We start from the raw sequence: 21,311 nt of genomic DNA on the forward strand, positions 1-21,311 counted from the left end.
AATGCTGTGCAGATCAGCTTGGTTGTGTGTTTCCAAACAGTAGATCATCTGAAATCAGAGCTGTGAGACCAAGTGAGATCCTAGCTCTGGTGGAGCCACTGGAGATCTGGGCTGATGGGGACGTGATGCCCACTTGCATATCTTCCAAAGGAATTCTCCAAAAATTTCAAGCACTGCCAACAGTTGGTTGCCACCTTTGCTGAGCCCAACTGATGCTGTTTTCAGTTTGTTGGTGATTGTAAGGAGAGGTAATACCCTTTATTTAAACCAGCTCTCTCCCGTAAGCCTAGGCTTCTTCATAGCCTTAGGTAGTCCTGGCTGCCTCATATTAGTGTTGACTTTAATAGGATTGTGGAGCATACAAAAAAATCGGAAGACAGCCAGGATTTTGGAACAGCAGTGTTCTGTAGTTGAAGATTTCTAGATAGGTCGGTCATTTCTGTTTGCAGAAATTTAGAAGAAATGCAAGGCAGCTAAGTTTTGGCTGTACTCCAGTGCTGCATGATGATGGAGACCAATGCATTCAGTTAAAACTCTGAAATTATCTTACTCCATGGGTATACAACCAGAAAAAAAACTTTGTTCATACACTAGATTGTTCTGCACAGGCCCCAGGGAGTTTACATCTTAGGTTTTCACACCTCTTGTGTGCAAATATTTTAAAGTATTTGGTTCTTATTGTCATTGAGCCATAAGGACTTAACATACATGCTGGCTTTTATGAAGTCTGTGATTATTTCTAGACTCTAGATGGTACCCATGCCATCCCGATAGCCACTAGAATGTAAGGTACTCAAGCACATACATACACGTTTTTTTAGAAAGCATGAAATGGCTTTTTGTAACTCCTTAATCCTACGTCAAAGGGTAGAAAATGCAGGGGTTTTTTTCTCTGTGAGCTGGATGGACATCAGAGATTCTTCTCTCTCTTTGGGTCCCGCAACCCAGCTTTGAAATGTCTTTTGAAGAGATGAAAAGGGTGTAATTGTAGCTTTAAAACCATGAACTCTGCACATTACGGAAATAAACGGTTCCTCTCTTTATTCTGGGGTCCAGGCTGAGGTAATACACAGATGTAAAAAAAAATATGGATCTATTCTGTTTTATTGCCTCCTAACTGCAGCCCCCACCTCCCCACCCCTTTTATTATTTTATTTTGTTTTTGGGGTCTGGAAAGGCAAGCATGCTGAAAAGGCCCAGTGTATTGATGTGTGAAATTGAAGGAGCTGGTTGTTCTTATGATTCAGACACTGTACCCTGTGACAGGCTTAACATAAAAAGAAACATACTGGAAAACACCTAAGTATGAAAAATTCCTCAAATTCAGGGTGTGTTCATACAAAGTGAAATTTCTACAGTGTGGAAATCATTAAACCTGATTCAGAAAAAATGTGAGGTGCCCCAGCCATTGAGATGTGAATCTCTTTAATCCACACAAGCATTAGAAAAATCTGAAACATGTGAAAGTTCAAAAGCTGCAAAGCCATTACATGACTTCTTATTCATTTCTCAAATATTGTAACTTTCTATTGAACTGTGAAAAGGCTTTTTCTTGTATTTTTTTTTCTTTTCATAAGCAATAGATCAGTCAGTCACTAATGTTACTGCACATTGTGAAGCTGAAGGTGAGTTTTACTTGGTTATATCTGCTTGGATTTAATTTCTTGATTTATTTTAAAGCATTTATGTAGCATTTCAATAGTTGGTAACTTGCACCTTTTCAGCAGTTGCTCTTAGGGAGGGGGAAATGGCAAGACCTGATACAATTTTTAACTTTTTTTTAAGTTCCCAACCGATTTCACAGTAAGTTTAGAAGTAATTTTAATGACTAGCTCTAACTTTGCATGAGGGCTTTTTAACTGTACGTGTGCTACTTAAAAAAAGACAACTAAAAAACTAATAAAACCAAAACTACACAAAATACCTTTTTTTCAGCTTAACTTCACAGCTCTGAAGTACACCAAGAGGACCTTTCAGATCTGGTGAAAACTTGCTACAGAGAAAACAGTAAGTTACTATTTGTGAAGGGACAGGCTGGGTTGGTAACAGAAAAGCTCAGCACAAGGATTGCCCACTGTGTGCAACCCTCCAAAGCGCATATGTGCCTAACTCGAGGGCTGTGGACATGCCTAGCCCCAAGCCATCCTTGTGCTGCCGCAGCAGCAGCTGAACCCCCTGGGGAGGCTCGAGCAGCCTGGCAGATCTGGCTTTCCCACTATGGGAGTATTAATTTGTTTTGCATCTGCAATTGTAGCATTAGGCTTATTTTTGATACCTTTGTCCTTGGTGTGGTCAGTTATAGCAGCCCTCAAGTTTTCAAATATTTGTCTCTCACTGGGGTATGAGTCATGCTCTAGGCTGTTTGCTTAACGAAGTACTGGTGGAGATAAAGTTGCTGGGGAGGGGTCGACTCCCGTGTGTCTAATGGTTTTGTTCTAGGAGCTGCCAGGGATGTAGTGTTACACTGCGATGTCTGGAAACATAATAGATCTTAATACATAAGGTAACAGGCTTTCTTAAGGGCAGGAAGAATAGAAACTTTCATATTGATTTATTATTTGAAAATCAGCCACATATTCTTTTCTGTGAAGCTCCTGTGAGAAGATAGTACAGTGACAAAAACCAGTTGGAGTTGTTTTTTACAGTGACAGCCAACTGCAGAATCTGACCAAGAGGCTTTTTGAGTCCCCTCCCCACGAAAAATGTCTTCCACACTTAAAAAAAAAAACACATGGAAATAGTTGGCAACCTGACTTCCATTGACTTGCCAAAAGAGGTATCAGAAGAGCTGAGGTAATCCACTGATTTCTGAGGTGGCAAAGCAGAAAAGTGCAAGTGGGCTGGAGGTGGGGGTGACTGCAGGAGCAGAGGGGAACAGCAGCTGAGAGCTCCAGGATCTCTGGAGGAGACCACGTTCTCAAGCAGTGTTCATCATTTAGAGTTATAAAACCTAAACAAAACAAATGTCTTAAACCTGTGCCAAGACCCAAAGAGTTTAAAGGTAAACATTAGATAAGGGTTAGCTGTAGTCATTCTGTCCTCTGCTGCCAAGGCCTCACAGCACAACAATGGGCTATTGATCAAAAGGTCATGCAGAAGAGGACAGGGTCTGAAGAAACTGAATTAAAAAAAAAAAAAAAAGCCCAAATGAGACAAATGCAAAAATAGTAACTCAGAGATGAATGGAGTTCTGTGCAGCAAGCATTTCTCATATGCATTCTTTTATTTGTCTGTGCAGATAGTGCAGATACAGTGAATATCTCTAATTCTCCGGGTTTGTACAGTGACATCCCCCTGTAGTCTCCAGAGCTTGAAATGGCGAGTAATTACACGTGTCCCTCTAAATAAAGTGGGAGAAGTGACAAAAGAAAACAAGATGCTGTGCTTGGGTTTTCCACTTGATGCTGTTCTACTCTACGTGTCTTGTGGGGACACTTAAGGCTGTTCGCATGCATGATGGTAGCCAGTGGCTACTGACCTGTTACTCTGGTGTTTAGGCCTTCACATGGTAGCGGCAGCTGCCAAGGAGTATGACATGAACAACCTGCTGCTATCTTGATCTTCTTGACCAAAAAGGTTTGGCTTTTTCTCCCCCGGAAGTTAGGTGGGAAAGGGGAATAATTCTTTGTAGCTGAGATCCATAAGTTGTCAGCCTCTTGTATCCTGAAAAATATTAATAAAGGGCAATTTACTCGTGTGAGGCTGCTGTAAAAAGATTCTAAAATACAGAGGTTCTAGTGTCATCCGCAGACGACAATCTGCTAAGTGTGTGTTTTGGGGGCAAGCGGAAAAAGAGCATTCCCTGTGAATGACAAGTGCCAATCTCATAATGTCATATTACCATTGCGGATGAATAAAGAAAAAGGCCCATTATGTGATATCTAACTAGAAAGAAAGTTAACAAAGAAATACACTGTGTTGTTAGTGAGAGGAAGGATAGACTTGTGGTTGGGGCACAGGAGATGTTGGTTCAAATTTCTGGCTCTGCAAGAGACTTCCTCTGTGACCCTGGGCGGCTCGGCGGTGGCACCCAAGCTGGGGGAGGGATTTCCTAGTAAGATAACTCTGCACCCACTCAAATGGGTGCCTAAGTGGCCAGGTCTTCAAGATGGGCAAAAAGATCTTTGAAAATCTACAATAAAAGTAGGGCTTGAGCCTTTTTTTTTTCTTATTTATTTTCTTTCCCCCTTTTTTCTCTCCCCCCTCTCCCTTTTTTTTTTTTTTTTCTCCCCTTCTCTTCTTCTTATGAAAGTCTGGCTCTGATGCTGGTTATTGAGCATTTGAGAATCTGATCCTTGACCTCTCTTGGGATTCTGACTCTTAGTCATCTTAAGGCACAGTTTCCCAGCTGAAAATGGGGATAACAATGTGTCCTTTATATCTTACTGTCTGCCACTTCTGTCTGTTTAGGCGTCAAGGTTTTGGAGGGAGGGGCTGCCTTCTACAGTATGATTTGACCCTAATCTTTGAGAGGGATTGGAAGAAATGGGGACTTTAGGTATCAGTGTGATGAAAAGGAACACATAAATGATGGTAAAAGCAATGATTCTGAAGAAGTGATGAACTCAACTCTGTAGTGTTAAGACTGGTTTTGCTTGTTACAGAGAGGAGAGTTTGGGTCAGTCAGGATTTCTTCAAGACCTGGGAATGTTGAGATCCAGACTTGCAGGTTAAACACATCTCTACCCAGAATTAGAGTCTGTGTTGAAATATGTTTTCAATTATAATCTGTTAGAAAAGTAATGCTGAAATTTATCTTAAGTTGTCACAGTGCTTCAAAGCATGGGCTTTTGCTCTCTCTAAGTCCTTGAACAAATGCAGGATATGTTGAGGCAAAACTGTTTCCAATTAAGTTGATGCATTCTGTTCTTTAATGTTGCAGGATTTCGAGTTTAAGTTAAAGAAAAATCCCATAGCCAGAGTTCATAAGGGTGATTCAGATAAAATCGCCTGGAAAGTAGTCATTTGCCTGAATTTCTGTGGCTGCGTCTTGTTGGGTCCTCAGATAGCACAGGGTGACACATAGCCATGAACTCCCTCGAAACTCTGCTGACTAACACTGACTGATTCCTAGCTCTCCTCTGCATCAGGCCACTGAGTATGTAAGAGGGACTTGAAGCATATGGGTTAAGGGAAATAAAAGTGATTCCAGAAAAAGTCTTTGTTGCTTGTATCTGCTGAAAACTTTTGCTATAGTAAGTGTGCCTTGCTCAGCAGAACAGGTTTTTAGAGTTCCAAGGGTTTTTCCCTGCCTAAGTGAATCATTCCTGTTTATCACCCCTCATTCTGAGGAGTGCTATCCTGAAAACTGCTGTCATGCTAAAGATTAAAAAGGGATTAAGAGTGTGTAATGGGTTTTTCAGGTAAATTTGTGTACCCACAGAGCACATTAATTGCTCAGGTTCAGTTCTGCAGCTCAAGACAAATAGTTGCACATTTATATTTGACACTCTTATTTGTCAGTTCTTGGGACTGCTGCTGCAGGGATCCTTGAGTGATCTGCCTTAGCAGTCTTCTGTAAGTTCTTTTTTATATGTGCCACCTCCAGCCCTGCTCCCCCTGCACACACGCTTCCCCACTGAACCCTAGCCAGCAAGCTTATGCCAGAACATAATTTGACTCACTGATGTTGACTGCTTTGCAATGCCTGGCCTGCTGAATTTTTTTTTCCCTCAAGGAGAAGTTTAAGACTACTCAGTACGCATACTCAAGGTCATTTTCACAAAGGTAAAATATCTGTGGAAATGATGATAAAAATAAATCCTTGCATTTTCATTATATTAAGGAAAAACAAAAATCATGTGATGTATGAGCAAGTGGCCAGTTTCTCACTGTGGCCAGTATCCTGTTGCAGGAGCGTGTGTGACTGGTGGTCAGTGCTGAATGAGTTTTGGATTTTTTTAAATTTACAAGAAGACATATATTTAAAAAAAAAAAATGTGTGAGGTTTATTGCGGATAAAGAGGTTACTGAAGTAATCCTCCTACCATTGTCTGGAAGAAGTTTGTGCAGGTATTCAGTAATGCATTAACCACCTGTAGCGAGCTATAAGGAAAAAAACCTTCAGAAATTACTGAGTAGCTTTGCTGAAGATAGAAATGTTTTTTCAACTTCTCTTGGTAAAAAGAATCTTATCTGTGGGACCCTGGATAGTCTTTTCACCATTAACACAATCTGTCATGCATTGTGTGGAGGACTGTGCTGTGACAGGGGTTCTAAAAAGAAAAAAGCTTGGATTACAGTTTCCTACTTGGTTTTGGTATGTTTAATACATGTGTTAAACAAGTAGATCATTTAGAATTTGAAATATCAACTTAGGTTATGGATCCAAGTTATCTGGTTAGCTCTAACTGTGAACCTAGTTACTTGGTTCTCTTAAAACTAGGTACAACTTACTTTCATACTCTTAAAAGAACACTTTGGAATCTGGCCCCTGAAAATTTGAGAAAATATTTAACATAACATTAAACCACACTGTAATTTGGAGTGGTGTCCTTTAGGCTTTGTCTTGAAAAGTCAGGTCAAACCTCTCTTCCATCTGAACTTTTAAAATGTTTTAATTGCAAGCTGTTGTAAACAAACTTGCTGGACTCAGAAGATACCGGAATTTTGACGTATTTTGATGTATGCACCATGGGATAATTGTTCTATTTCAGGATGACATTTGGTTGCATTATCCATGACAAATAGGCTGTTTCCCTTGTCTGCGTTTCCAATCTTAGCAGTATGTTCTCTTCATAAAAGAGGGTATGCTCTTAGTATGAATAAGAAAACCCAAGAAAAATAACCACAATGTGACATGGGTCCTCTTAGAGCTGCGGATAATATTATGAAGGCCCTCTTAATGAGGGATAAAAAAAGACATTTATTTTGCTTTGGAAAAAATGTAGATTATTAGATCTCATTCTGGAAATCTGGGCTGTGGCTTTTTTCTGCCTAGTAGGGTGAAAAAATTATGTTCAGTGTAGAACTGTATCCTGGTCATCACTTTGAATTAATTATTGACTGGCTGAGTGAGTCCTGTCCACTTTCTAAATCATAGCAGAAATATATTTCAGTGGCATGTCAGGCTGAGGCTATTCGAATGAGCAGATCTTTAAAAAAGAAATAAAGGTTAAACATACTTTATGACAGCGTAGCGAAATCATTTGCTACAAATGAACAGGTGTCTAGCTTAAAAAGAACAAAGAAATCTTCCAAACCAGTGAGTCTAAGTCATTTTTATTTGAACTCTAACATGTATTCAAGAGTTTAATTGACATGCTGTATTATTTACTCTGAGAATCTATTCTGAAGTTATTGTTTTGCTCCTGTCCATGTGCTAGTTTCCTCCAGATAAAGGACTAAGTGACTTTCACGACAAACTATGTGCATCGCCCAATAGACATTTCATGGAAGAGCACAACGTGTTTATATCATCCTTTGCTTTCTACAATCCTTAGAACGCATTTAGAGGAGAAATCACAGCTGCTTTTGTCTGAAGAGCATCAGTGTTTTTATGACTGGCAAATATGACTGGCGACGTGACTCAGCTTTAACAGCAGTGACCTAGATCTTGCCATAATGGACATGATCTCAGTAGTCATAGTGGGGACGTTTGAATGCCTCAGTTTTGCATGAGTGAGACTGTATGCGGACAGATTATATCATAGCAAGCAGATCCCTAATAGTCAGAAGTGCTGTGCTGTATTGACATATGGTTTGAGAGAGACAGTTTAAATATTATCAGTAGCTTTTCAAGCTTTGAGTAAATAGGGCATACCAGTAAGTGGTATGGATGAGATGGTGAAGTTATGGATTTTACAGTGGCTTAACTGAAATGAGACTATTTCCAGCAACAATTGATATATGTTTATAATAGAACAAAAGACAGCTAGGGCATTACAGAGATGTTACCCAGTCTCTCTTTTGGCAAAAGGATAGCATTTTGAACTAGTTGACCAGCATCATATACTTTTACCCACCTGCTGATTGCTGCTTATGCTACGAATTTGATCTCAAGCTTCTTTTGATGGAAAAGTGTGTCTGTTGCAACAAAAGCACCCTTGCACAAGGTATTTGTGGCCAACACGTTAATAGTATGAGTCTGGAGATTGCCTGATGGCTCCGGCTTTAGCCAGCAAACACTGAACTGCGTGTGTAACCTCAGTGGGCTATTCAAGTTCCTAAAGGGACACATGCACCACAAAAAACTGATTGGTCAGGGATTAAATGACTTTCCTTCCTCTCCTTTGTCCTTCCTTTCTTCCCTTCCCCTCCCCACTCTGTGTATGTCTTTCCAAAGAATGTATATTGATTTTTGGCTTGAAATTGTCACTGGGATAATGATGAATAGGGAATTTCAATGTGGCATTGTTGTGCACTGGTCAGATTTTTATAAGTTTTTTCTAACAACACCGCTGCTGCCAGGCTTTGATCATTTAAGCCAAAGACATTCAGATATAACACCTCAACATTTTAAGGTGCTCAAGTATTTGCATTTATTTAATAATATATGTTATTACTGCACCGCATCAAAAATGCCCACCTTTTGGCTGAGTTAGGACTGCATCTAAAGCACTAAAAATAGATCCATCAGTGCCCGAGGGCCTAAAGTGAAGTCTTTACATGAATTCATGGATGAGTTTACTTGGAAAACATTGACTGGCACTGGAAAACAGAAGCTGGACAAAATTAACAGCAAATCCTCTCAGCAAAGTAGATCTGTTGACTGTCAGCTGCCCTAGATTTTAGAGTGAAAAACCACTCAGACGGTTGCTGAGCATCAGTGGCTCAGAGAGTTGGGGAAATTAGCCTCTGGTTGTGAGAATAATTGGATTCCATTTGGGCAACTTTCAAACTTTTCCTTCACTCAAATATTTAAAATATTAGAAGTGGTTTGTTTTCATTACTGTATTTAAAGGGCTGGAGGGTATTTTCTTTTTTCGGTTGTAATGCCTAATTCTCCTCAGAGGTTCTTAGCATACATGCTGCTGTAGAAAGGGCACTTTTTGTTGTTCTTACTGAAGCACCTTTCTCCTCTCCTTCACCTCCCCTGCCTGCCCCTCCTTTCCCCCTGCCTCCCCTTCCCCCCTCCCCCCCCCCCCCCAACACCCTGTAAGTGGCTCAGTAAAAACTGGCACAGTAAGAGCCATGCCTCCAAACAGAAAAACAGATCTCACCTCCAAACATCCCAAAAGCACATGCCCTATTTCAACAGCCCTTCCTTTTATCATTAGGTAAGGTTTCAGTGAGGCTTGGGAGTATCAGAAAACTTAAACCAAGGTGGTTAAAAAAAAAAACCAAAACCTCACCAAAAGACCCCACTCCCACTGCTTCCTCTTGAGCATCATTAATGTCTCCTTCGTGTCTGTAGAGGGGCCATATTTGCAGAGGTAAGTCTGTTTATTTTTATCTCAGATACAGTGAGTGCTAAACAAGGGGACTCCTTTTCACTTTTATCCTTCTAAACTGAGTTTATGGGAGGTCTCTCTTTTTTTTCTCACCCTCAAACCAATATAGATAGTAATTCACATCATGTTTGATTGTTCTTTCTAGTACTTCGTGAATAGCTGTTAATCTTAATGATCCTTCTATCCTATATTTGAATGGACCACTACCCATTCCCCATACACTCTGGAGGATGTATGTCAGGGCATACATATTAATTAGGCAGAATTGTGTAAGCAGTTTTTCCAAAACCACCAGGGCCAATTAGTCATCCAGACATTACATAATAAAAGTTCATAAGTTGAAAAGAATGTTCTCAATCATTCATGCTCAGTAAAAGAGAGGTTTAAAAGGTACAAATGGAAATTAGATTTCATGAAATTCAGAACTGGAACATTCCCCTTAGAAGTAACACAAATTACTGCAATTGGTAATCTAACTGGAAAAGCTCATGTACATGTGGATGTACATGCATGTCTATGCATCTTTATCTAACTCTGTATGTCCTAGAAGTTGGTTCAGGAGCTTAGACTGGAACAAATCTGGCTGCTAGAGAGCTCCCCTGCATTTAGTGAGGCATTGCATGGCCAGAAATGCAGAATAAGCACAGCTAAGACACCTTCAACACTTCACTGACCACAAAAGAATTCAGTTTTGATGCAAGATATGGAGGTGGAAGAACTGCATCCATTTGGGTGTCAGTGAGGCTATAAAATCCGGAACATAATGCACTGCAAAGAAGAAGGCGTGAAAAACCATTTGCAGATGTAACATACACAGGAATAAAGTGAGGGGTCCAGAAATATGGAGAGGACTATGGAAAATGCTTACAGCCTTGAAAAAAAGGGGTCTAAATGAACATTCAGAAGAATGCATCCATTCTTATCCAATATAAACAGCAGAGGGAATTTTGAAAACTGGGTCCTATGTATATGAAATTTGACCAGTTATTTCTGATTACCTTGATATAACCCATGCTATGTGGCTTAGATGAGGCTGTGGTAGATACGCAGCTTGTGTGAGAACATTTAATTACGTGAATCTGATTAAAATCTACTGCATTGTAACAATGAAAAGAAGTAAACCAGTTTAAAAATATGATGAATGATTTTAAAGTGCTGAAGGTATCAGGGTTCATTATTTGATTTTAAGGTCAAATTCCAAGTGCACGTTATCATGCATTTTCTCTTTTATGGAGAGTTCATTGAAGGAAAGTTGAGGGGGTGAAAACGGTGCTTCCAGCAGATCCCATAAAACTGCACTTTTTTTCTCAAAGACTGACGATAATCTTTTGTAGTTGTACTTGAACTTAATCTGCCTAGATTTATAAAATGTATTAAATTTCTTTTCTGAACTTATCTCTGCACTTCCAGTATAAAATTTTACATTCAATATTCTCTTCAGACCTGGTAATTTCATTTCCTTTTACCCATCTCCATGCATAGAACAAGCAGGAATGATGAGGATGATGGAGCGTCACTGTTTGCTCAGGAACAACATGCATTCGCCCCAAACCCCTCCTGTGCATAGCCTGAAAGTATTGCATTGTAGGCTTCTGCTCTGTATCATCTTCCCTTTTGTACAGGGTAATGCCACTCTCTAAAAAGCAAGTAAGTTCTGTGAAGAGTTTTGAGTAGAGTTTTAATTTCAATTCAGTATTTTGACTTGAAATTAAAGGGTGATTCTTCAGTCAAAGTTCTTTTTCATTGGAAGAAAAAGTGAAGATCTTGGAAGAAAAAGTGAAGATCCACCCACAGACCTTTGTGAGGCAGGTTGACTTCATGATGAAATTACTAATGTTGTAGAAAAAACGTCAGTTGGCAGAAATGCACGTAAGCAATTCTTTCCATAGTCTAATCACCTAGTATATAAAACCAAGCTTCTTCAACATTACTAGATTTTAGAGAAATTAGGTGATTTTCTTCTTTTTGGTCAATTAAATATACTTATTTCTTGAAGCTACATGTCAGTAATAAAAGGTGGGAATTAAATATGTTCTTGCACATATCGCAGTGAAGGTAAGTTAGTGGTTCTAGCAAAGATTTTACTGGTATTAGTAGAAGCCTATAGGAGAATTTGTGCTCTTTGTAACATTGAGATAAATTCCTTTCTGACTGTCTTCCTGAATAATTTTTTACTGCTTTTGCACCTTGTTCCCCACTCATGATTTCTATCAGGTAGATGTTTCCTCCTGTCTTCTTCACCATCTTTAACTCCTATGAACACAAACCCCTTTTTATCAGCCTTTTTTGTGATCCTTCCAACCAAGGAAGGATCTAAAGTGAACAAAAGGAAATCATCATCACGCAACGAGTTGTGGAACTCACTGTGGTTGGAAAACAGAAGTTTAAGTGTTTTAAATGTTTGTGCACCACAGGCCAGCAGTTATGTTCAGTGTGATGGTTCCATCCTAGTGCTTCAGAAGGCCCATCACCTCCTGCTTACAGAGGACCTGAGAATAAGAGAGCTGCCCGTCCCTAATGGTCTCTTGCTGAACATCTCCCACTTCCCATTGTCAGAAACATGACGATGGACCAGATGGTTCTTTAGAGCGAGCCAGTACTTCAGTTCCCATGTAAAGCATTCCTTCTCCCCTCAGGGCCCAAATTTGCCTGCTCAAATGCATATTGGAGCTGCATTGCCAGTGTCTAGTTTAGACTGAAATTTTTTTAGGGCAGAGGTAATATCTTCCTTTTAATGACTGCCCTATGTGTAAGGTTGAGGGCATAAATAATCATAATACTAGATACAAGGAAAAGTCCGGTTCTGCTCTCATATAAGTGAGAAGCAGGATGCATCCTCTGACATAGACTTTATGTTTTATGTCAGTGGTTGTCTATGATAAATATTTTCATAGTGATTTCTAATTATTCTCATGGCAAACTGAAATGGAGGTTCATTTTGTGATAGTCTGAGATGCTTTTCTTAGTAGTTGACTTTTTCAAGTCTAATGGTTAATCCTTGAATGGGAAGTGGCTTTTGCTCAGCAAATGGAAGCTGAGTGATGTTTTTGCTTTTAACATGTGCTTATATGGGTATCTGCCGGACAATGTCTCAAGAATAGAGGGGGAAGAAAGTCTCTATCATCAACAAACTCAATGACTGCAACCCAGAAAATTCTTTGGGTTTTAAGGCATTCCATTGATAAGGGAATGTCTTAGTGGTAGAGAGCAAAAACAGAATGATGAGCCCTTGTTTGACTGAAATACTTTTTAATAAACAAATATAGTGGTAATTTATCCAAACATTAATTATTAAGTGTTTGCACAGATCTTAGAGTATGTATGCATTTCAATATGACCACTCAGGGATGTTACCTTAGAGGCTGGCAGGGTAATATTGCAGAGTGACTGGAACCTTTTGAACTCATCAGCATGACATCAGAAAGTAAAACCTCTGCAGTTCTCTGACCTGAAAATGTTTTCATTGTAGTTGTTGAAAGTCATTGTACAAGGCTGGCTTTGGGTCCAGGTGAAAGAGAATGACAACTTGGTAAACTACAGAGTAAACAACGGATACCTTATATACAGAGGATGGCAACCATGTGGGAAAACAAAATCTATTTCTGAAATTAGCCTTTGAACAGGGGCCCTTTAAACGTCAGGGGAAGTTTTGGAGATGGGTGTTACCAGTATTAATACAGTATATTTAGCTGTCTCAAGCTTATGAGGACAATATCTGGTTCTTACCTGTTGGGCTTGTGGAAAATTACTCTGCCACCTATGTGCTTGAGCAGGTATCTTGCCAGTGTAATACTGTGCAACACAGGGTCAGGAATTGCTGACAAGGTGCCAGAGTTCGTCTGTGCTTGTAGCACAGGGACTTGCAACATGCCAAACTACCACTCTTTTGTAACTGAGAAGCATCATCAAATGTGGGGAGCTAATTTTCTCTCTATAGATCCTTGGTGTAGCAGCTACAAATCTTGTTCTTGTGCATCCTGGGTGTGCAAAGGGGAATGACACTCTTTAATACCAAATGTATCCATGCTTACTGAAGGCTACATAAAGGTGTCTTTTTTGACTTAGAAGTAATTTGCAGAATGTAAACCTGGATTATTTGAAATAATAAAGCTGTCACTAATATGATATCTTTTAAAAGAGGGTGCAAATTACACCCTTTTGCAAGAGCCTGCTGGGTAATGGCAGAAACAAAACAAAAGAAAAGAGGCAGACCAGTGAGAGGAAGCAAATGTAAATCTAAGATGCTGAATCCTAGTGAGACAAGAGTAGCTTCCATTATGAGTAATTCTGCTTCTCTTAATTTATTTCTTGTCTCCATCCCCCAGCATTTCTATTATTCTATAGGCCATCCTATTACTGATTTAGATCAATAGCAGACTTCCCAAGATGTTTGTTCTTTGTCCTGTTTTTCATGCAGAATAGTTGGGAGGGTGCAGACACGAAAAGGAAACAAACAGCAATGCTAATTTCAGTATTTCTTCATTTGTAAATCAAACTCTGCTTTGCATGAGTCTCTTTATATTCAGTCTTCGCCAAGACAATAACATACTATTTAAATGTGCATTTTAAATGACTATGATTTGACTGCAAATATTGTTTTAATGAGTTCTGGATATAAAGTGGAGAGCTAAATGATGGAGCCTTCTTTTCGGAAGTCTGTTGTATTTAATTCTGGCTTAGGACACAAAGCAATAGCTCACAAAGCGTTCACAAGCTTTAGAAAAAACTGTAAATGGTTCTGTCTATAGCTAGAAGGATTATTGATAGGTTTCAGGCAACATTATGGGTCATAATGCCACTGTTTCAAAGTCCACATTTGATTTTTGCTGCTTAGATTAAATTTCAAAAAAGGGTGTTGTTAGGAATACTTGTTGTACTAGAGTCCTGAAGTAATATAATCTTGGCCTTTCTGAATGTCATAGAAAATCAGTTCCTGTCTTTTTTCTTCCTTAAATAACTTTTGGTTTCCTGGTAACTCTTGGGCTATTCTTTTAATCACTTCACAGCACGTAGAGCTGATGGGTAGGGGTCTAGAATATTTCCCCATCCCCACAGGCATTTTCACAGTGCAGCTGTTGATCATGTGAACATATTCATGTTTCCTTCACAGCTGACACCCTGCAAATGTCTTGCGTGCCTAGAGATGGTAAACATGTGTTCAGAGCAAAAGGAGCTTTCTTCTTATAGGGATGGCCTGTCAATTTTCTTAGAGGCGAGGGAATTTGAAGTGAAAATAAGGGTTTCTTCAGTTGCATTAAGACAATAGAGACCATCAATGAAGGAGAAGAAAGTGTGTCATGCTGGGGTATGGATATAGGAATCCAGACATCAGAAAAAAAAAATAATTTTCTTTATTTTTATTCCCTTAGAAGTAAAGGGCTTCAGAGCAAAAAAGATAAATGTTTCACAGATTTTAGATTTTTAGCATGTCTCACCTCACTTTTCCGTAAGAGATTTTCCTTAGCTGCTGCTTTAAAACCCTCTTTTGCTGTGGAGTTTATTAAAATTTTGACAGCTGTCAGACTAGGGATGTGCTGAGAATGCTGCCTATCACACTGACCAACTGTGTCATTGCTTCTTTGTTCTTCCATCTGTCTGTCTTTCTAGTTTGTCATTTTTTTGTCCCACTCATGCTATAAGTGCCTTTGAGACAAGTGATGTTTTTGCAAGGTGTTGTGTACAGCACCTACACAATTGCTTCTGATACATGTCATCCACTTACTTGTGTTTGTTCCAATTATTCAGTTCCCTTTTCTAGCTGAAAAACTCCTACCAGGTGAAAAAAGATTAACCCCCTGTTACACCGAATACAGGAAATCTCATATGAATGCAATTATAATTTTGACAAGAGTCTAAAATGTTTAAAGAAGACTTTCCAAGGCATTAACTTCTGCCAGTGCTTGCTTCTTCTGTAAAGGAGAGCTCATGCCTTTTTGCAAGGACTGAATAATCCAGTCAACTAATTAACTATACCTTCTGCCATTTTTTTGAACCCTTTCATTTGAGAACACATGAATGTTTCCCTCTGTAACCTAGTGGACCTAATATCAGACAGTGAATTGTCATTTGAGCTAATCTAACCATATTCTTTTCTCCATTTAAGGAAATACTAAGGCTACAAAGACACATTTATTTCATATCAAATTTTCCAGGTCTTTTGTGTTCAGTGAAGCTCATTTAAGCAAAAATCTGATAAAGGGATAAATGTGTAATGATGAGTAAAATAATGCATGCTAGGTATAGGTGACATATCTAATTCTAATGTTAACGGACTTAGTACCAGAAGATAGATATTTATGCTTCTGTATTCTACATTGCATAAATAACCTGATTGATTATGTTAGGCTTATACACCAGCAAAGTGCACACCTGTGTTTAAGGTTAACCCTTAGAACACTTATCTGTTCCCACAATCTTTTCTTCTGGTAGTGCATGCTCCATAACTACCTCTGAACTGCTGATCTTTTTTCCAACAGGAAATTTTCCAACAACAATTTTTTCCAACAGGAAGGATCCAGTCTGTTGTTGCCTTTCTCCTTGCACACCGCCTTGCTGAACTCTATCCTTCTTGGTACTTCTCACACCAGTCCTCTCCAACTGCTCCAGGCAGTGAGCCAACTGACTGCTTCGTAATCACACTGTCTGCCTCCTTGAGTCATGGAGATATGTCATCTTTTGTATTACTGCTCTGTGGATGAATCCTTATCCTGTCCTAATGAGGCTATTAAAGACGAGGTAAGCCTTAGTATCTGGGAATAAGATTTTATAGAGTCATATAAGGCACATAGATACAAGGACAGATGGATTGCCTCTCCAGTGGATGTCTTGTCCTCAGAGCTATTGTCTTGGAAACAGTCCTTGATATTTCAGGTAATATTTCCCCATCTCCTAGATACATTCGATTTTTCAGACACAGCCCAGCTACAGAATAGCCAATTTCGAAGCACTCAGCTATGCTGTAGGCCTCTCAAGATGCAGGGAAATAGATTTCCACCATTTGTGAAAGTTCATATTTTGCTACATTATTACAAAAAACAAAACAAACAAAAAAAACCCAAACAAAACACAACACCCAAACAAAACCAAACAAACAAAAAAACCCAAAAAACAAAAAGCCAAGAAAATCCCAAACCACAAACCAACCAACCAGCTCCCTAGCACTCCCAGTTCCCACCACTTTTCGGTATTAGAAACAAACCAAAACTTTTCTCTTGCTCCCTGAGAGGTTTTAGATTTCTTTCTTGCTGGTTGCTTTTTTAGAGGGTAAGGGAAAGGAAGGGAAGAAAGGTGCCAGTTTCTGAATAATGAGTCCTCTTTTTCCTATGTAAAAGTTCTTAATGAATGAAACAGATAAATTTTACCAAGTCACTATGAAAAAAAAAAAAGAAAAAAAGAAAAACTGCAAAGTATCTCTGTGGAATATTAATGGTGATTGTGTTTGTTTCATTTTGGTTTAATTTTTTAAAATAACATCACGTTAGAAGTAAAAAAAAAGAAAAAAAGACTTCACTGTAAATACTAACATGTTAGGATTGATCTGTCTGTATCTTGGCAGAGTGTTAAAACCCACTTACAGGAACAATTGCTCCCAGTATAATTTGGTGCTTCACTGTGAAACAGATACATACCTTCCAGTGTATTTTTATAAGACGATAATATATTTCTTATATTCTCTATACCGCGGTCTGGTCTTGCTCACATAAACTGTTATTTGTGTGTCCAGTCCCATCTTTCTTAAATCACATCATAGCATTGAGGAAAAAACTGTATATGTGACTGAGAGTTCGGAGACTTGGACACATTAGCAAGGATAAGGTTTAACAGTGTGCATTAATGAGATAGAATGAAAATAATTGTTAGCTGACACACCAGCGCAGCAAAGTGAATGAAGCAGAGAGGACAGTAGTGACCACAAAACATCCAGCAAGATGGTATGGCTTCATGCCACATTCTGTCCCTGAGCAGTCATTTGGTGACACTGTGATCCAGGAACATAGTCATCCCTTTCTGTACATTACCATAGCATGATCTGTTAAGCTTTAAAAGCAGGTCTTTTATGATATTTTTTGTTCGCTTCTTAATTGATATTCTATTTTGTATCAATGAGGATAGAACATTTTATACAGACTCATCAGGAAAATTACTTTCATTTTTGTGCGTGCCTGTGTGTGTTCAGGTCTTCTTATGTTCGCAGTAACAGGACTTACAGGCTCGTGTCTGCATGAGATGAACTGCATTTTGCATCGTTGTCTTCACCTTCACATTTGGGGCTGTTACCTTCACCTCCCTCTGTTAGTAGCCTAGGGCACATGTTACCTCATATCCACATGCTTTCTGTCATGTCTCATTTTTTGACTGAATAAAACCATGTTTGGAAGATGGGAAATGGAGGGCAGGATTGAATTCTGTAGGTGTGCACGGAGGAGGCACTCTTCATGCAGCTTTCCCCCTTCCTGATTGTGGGAAGCAGCTACCTTGACTTTCTCCAGCTTTTGCTTGTGGAAACCATATGGGGCTTTGTGCAAATCTGTGTTTATACATCACCTCTTGTAAGCAATACCAAATTTAGCTCCAACATTATGAGAGCAGGTTCTGTCTACCACGGCAGGCATAGCATGGATTCAGCAACAGGACACCACGAAGCAGCTTGGATGGACTTTGAGTGGGTACTCCAAAATCAGCAACACTCTAAAAGGTGGGACTTTGGCTCCAAAATGTCTCCGTCTTCCCTTTGGGGGTAATATGGTGAGAATTTGTGGCTTTCTGGAAGAATGTGAACGCATCTCAGTGCATAGTGCTTTTCTCTGCATGCCCTCTATTTGGAAAAGGCCATTAAACCCTTCTAATGAAATGAGTGCGTATCAGTGTTTTCACATAAAGACATTTCTAGAACAGGTGTTTTTACCATTTGAACTACTGGTTAGGAAACCTCTTTAATTTTTATTAGTAATGATACAGGCAGATTCAAAGTCAAGAGCTGAATTTTCACAGTTTGAGCCTTGATTGCGTTGACTTAAATTTATTTCAATATAAAAAAATCTTTGCAGGGACCTACCCTTAAGGACTGTGTTTTTCAAGGCTTGATTTTTATATTGCCTAAACCTGTCTATGCTTGCTTTTACTTGAGAGAATGGGTATCTTTGCGCTATAGTCCTGTGCTTCTTGGCAATTTTATAGACTGCTATATTATACATAATTTTATAACTGCACTGGCATGTTAATATCATATTGCCACTAATCCAAAGGAGTTGCACAAGATGATTGAGGGTAATCCTATGTTAGCATAAAGACTGAGTATCAAGATGGAGGACTATCTTAGCACAGAACCTCATGCAGGTAATTTATCCAGTCCTAGTGAAGCATATACATCAGATTTTTTTGTGACTTTGCTGTGAACTTTCAGTGGAGCCAGACAATCTTTGGGTTGTCTGTAGAGTGCATTGAGAAATAAAACATTAATTATTCTGGGGGGAGAATTCTGCTTCCCACTTTACTCAGTTCTGCACTGACAAAGGTGTACATGGCTTTCTTCTCATGAATCATCTACTCTCTATTATGTTAATTTTTACTTAGCAGATGGTGGTCCCAACTGGTCTGGTCTCTATTTTTTGCTGAAACCTGCGACCTGGTTAGCTGATAGAAGGCAATTGGGGATGGAAAGAACAAAACTTTCCTTGTTTCTGTTTTCAAATAAGACAGGTCAGTGTCACTGCCAATAATATTCTCTTCTGTATTTTTTATACACATGAATATCATGTACCTATGTTGCCACTTTTGGGGGATTAAAATATAGTATTGATTGTTTATGCCTTATTACATTAGCCATCCAACTGAAGTCAATTGGAGTATCCACACAAGGAAAGAATGTAGGTCTGAGCCTTTGATTCCTGTAGCATTCTTCTTAAACCAAACCAAAATATTACTCTGTGTTTGGATTGTGTTCAGTTGCAGCTGAGAGATGATTGTTTGTCTTTCAGATTCCATTCACATGACTATCTTTTCATAACTGATATATGATAATTTATACTACATGTTTTCAGGACTATGTCATGTGAAAAGTAATATTTAGATAGCCAAATATCTGACACAAAAAGTATATGACTATCACACACACACATGCTTAAAAGTCCAAGAAATCACATCTCCCAAGTTGCTCATATCTTTCCCTTTCACTGTTTGTGTTGGTTTCCTTTCAGTAAATACAACTGCAGATCTTTGGCCTGTGCCACATGTCAAATAAGGATAAGAACCCTCTACATGGAAGTAAGTTTTCAAATGTAAATGAAGCAGATATGTAAATCTCAGCAGTTTCCCTATCTAATATGTATCTTTAAACTGCCAGATTATGCAGGTGTATGTGCACGAGGTAACTTGCACATGCAAGAACCCATTTATGACAATTAAACAGTTTGTGTGTGGAAAATAGAATAAGTTTAGAGCAAGCACTTTGGCATGTACACACTCTGCCAGAGTAATTGATGGAAAGAATATTGAATACCTCATGTAAGGACACAAAAATACAGAACTGCCTAAAGTCACTGAAAAAGTGGCAAAGAGAAAAGTATTTCTACTTTTTTTTTCTGCTTACAATATTTTGCTAGATTCTGAGTATCTTATTCTGTGCGCTGTCTTGTTTAAACATAATGTAATGATAAGAAGGCTTGAATATTCTTTTTAAATTTTTTTTATTACTTTGCAGTTGCTGGGGAAATTGTAAGTAGCTCAAGTTTAGATTTGGAAGTATTTAACTACTCTATTTCCATCTCAATTAACATATAATACCATCTTTAATTCTGTATTTATCACAGAAATTTTTTTGCTCAAAAGATATACTTCTGGGAATATGTTAATTGTCCTGTGCCATAATATCACTTCTGAAAAGATTAAGTCTTTAAATATTAGAGTTCAGTAGGACTGTTCTTAATCTTTGGTATAATAATAAGTACTGAATGTCAGACCTTTTCAAATATCCAAATTGGAAATGTCTTTTATCTCACTAAAATGAGTGGAAGCTCCACATGTGTACATATGAAAGTAGGGAATTGTTACCCCAACTATACCATGCGAGGATAATTGGAAAGGATTAATTTACTTCATGTGGCCTTGAGGGAGATGCACAGTCTGCTGCATTTCCAGGAAACAGAGAGTTTGGAATTCTTTACTTTTGCTGGTGCAGAATTATCTGCAAAGTTTGCATGGTCAAGTAGTTTTAGGTGTACCTGTCCTTGAAGAAGTAATCCAAAGCAAAAACTCGGGTTTTCCCTGTTTGAAGCTTATTCGTATTGCTACAGCCTTTTTACATGAAATGTTGACTATTAAAAATATTTTTCCCTTTGTTTTTAATATTCGTGCAATAGAATTTCTTTCAAGTGTTGAAGTAGAATAAGTTACATGTGTGTATGTATTTATATGTATAGATACACCAAGATTTTGAAGACTGTGTCAATAAAATTAGTGCATGTTAAGTTTGGTTTAGATATGGGCTAGCAGGTACAGTTTGAGGCAGAGAGGCTCAGACTAAGGCTTTTTTTCAGTCCTGGGTGGGTAGCTGGTTAATCAAGCTCTTCTACTACTCATCTGCTCCCACAGTTCTACCTGAGTTGCATTTTCCTTGCTTAGCTCCCCTCTTCTTATGCAAAGTCTCTGGCTCAGCAGTCTAACTTTAACCTATTTGACCTTGCCCGTTTCCTTTCCACTGCGTGGCAGTTCAATAAAGATACTGTACAAGCAATCCCCTTTCTAGCATATCGCCAGTTGGACAGGAGCTGACATGAACCTTCTAGGAAAGCTGAGATGTGGTATAATATCCAAATTCACCTGCAGTCAGCAATTTTAAGGTGTTATCTCTGAAAAGCAGAAGGGATTGAGTGGATATGCCATGAAGGAATTAATGGAATATCCACTTTAATGCTCTCCTAA

General features: G+C 38.8%; 1 long non-coding RNA gene across 1 annotated transcript; it reads left to right on the forward strand.

The window, feature by feature from the left end:
• The first annotated feature begins 1,269 nt into the window (after nt 1-1,269).
• Nucleotides 1,270-19,652, forward strand: LOC114011668 (uncharacterized). The gene is made up of 5 exons (XR_008746581.1): nt 1,270-2,007; nt 15,900-16,127; nt 18,001-18,087; nt 18,969-19,091; nt 19,589-19,652. It is a non-coding gene; the product is annotated as an uncharacterized LOC114011668 (long non-coding RNA).
• Nucleotides 19,653-21,311: the final 1,659 nt, after the last annotated feature.

This window comes from Falco peregrinus, chromosome 3 (assembly GCF_023634155.1).
Source record: "Falco peregrinus isolate bFalPer1 chromosome 3, bFalPer1.pri, whole genome shotgun sequence".
NCBI lineage: Eukaryota > Metazoa > Chordata > Aves > Falconiformes > Falconidae > Falco > Falco peregrinus.